General features: G+C 47.0%; 1 protein-coding gene across 3 annotated transcripts in view; it reads left to right on the forward strand.

Annotated features, from left to right (window-relative positions):
- Tiam1 (T cell lymphoma invasion and metastasis 1) overlaps positions 1-1,269 on the forward strand; it is a 421,384-nt gene that overhangs the window by 365,514 nt on the left and 54,601 nt on the right. The gene's annotated exons all lie outside the window — the stretch shown is intronic.

Below are 1,269 nucleotides of genomic sequence, written 5' to 3' on the forward strand. Positions count from 1 at the left end.
TCAGTCCATACTCAGCTGGGTCCAATGCAGAGCAGCACAGGGCAGAAAGCAACCTTTCCTGGTGGAGGCAAAGAGCAAGAGCACAGGGGAGGGGTAGCAGCAGCTCCAGCAGCTAGCTTCTCTTCCCTCCTTACATTGTAATGCAAGTTACCTGCCCCAGGGCAGGTGCAGCATCCACACCCGCAGTAATCAATCACAAACTCCAGAAGCCGCCCCAAGACTGCATAAGCCTTTGGGGGGACACCTAGACACCAACCATAACAGTCACCAACCCTTCCTGGTCATGGATCCTGCTTATTTCCTGGTGAGGAGACCATTGGGATATCGCAGTGACATTCAGATGTATTGTTGGTTGATAACATTTCAGGATCTGTTTTCCTAATGTTTTTGTGACAAAAATCTGTTAGGTGGCCACCAAGTGCCTTCTCCTCCTATTTTGGTAAAAGGAGGAAGTTCAGTGCATGGTTTCCTCCCTGGCAGAGGAAGCCAGGGTCTGTCCTACGTGTTCTCCCTCAGGCTCTGGCTCTCGGCCTTGGCAGTTCTGGCTGAAGTCTCCCTAGAGCTATTTTTCATCTATTTAGTTTCTTAAGCTCCTGTTTACACACATATTACTAGGATGTCCAGGACAGAAACAAAGTTCTTTCAGTGGCTGTTATTCTAGAAGGAACCTCGTGGTGAAGGGGAAGTTGGAATAGGAAGTTACAGACTGAGGTCTGTGTGAAGTTTCCGAAATATGTTCCACCCCTCTCATGTTCTTCTGTGATTTGTTGTGGCTGCTGCTTTTGTCCCTAATCCCATCTCTGGGCCAGATTCTTCTTGGGGTGGATGTCCTGTGCATTGATGCCTGGGCGGATCCCTCTGAGGCCACTAGGAGACAGTAGTGCCCAGTCTGAATTGTGCCCAACCAAGACACCTTCAGACATCCAGCTGTGACCCAGTTAGTGAAGTGTCCCCTCTTTTGAGAACACTCTGGGCTTCCTAGAAGGTACACCTGTGTAACCCAGTTGGGCAATATTTCTTTTAACTTCAACACAGGAAAGCAGATGTGGACCTAAAACAATGTTTACAAAGTTTTACAAAGCATTTAGTGAGAGAGTTTCCAACAAACCCCCTTTCCCGGCATCCCAGGTACCCTTTTTAACAAGGGACTGAAGGAGGAAAAGTAAATGCTTATTCTGACCGCTGGGAGTAGTTATTAATTACTAAGATGTAGAACATAAAATTCACAACTGAAATGAAGATATTCCCTTCCGTAGTTATGTGTAAACC

Source organism: Octodon degus, unplaced genomic scaffold (assembly GCF_000260255.1).
Source record: "Octodon degus isolate 3935 unplaced genomic scaffold, OctDeg1.0 scaffold00225, whole genome shotgun sequence".
Lineage (NCBI taxonomy): Eukaryota > Metazoa > Chordata > Mammalia > Rodentia > Octodontidae > Octodon > Octodon degus.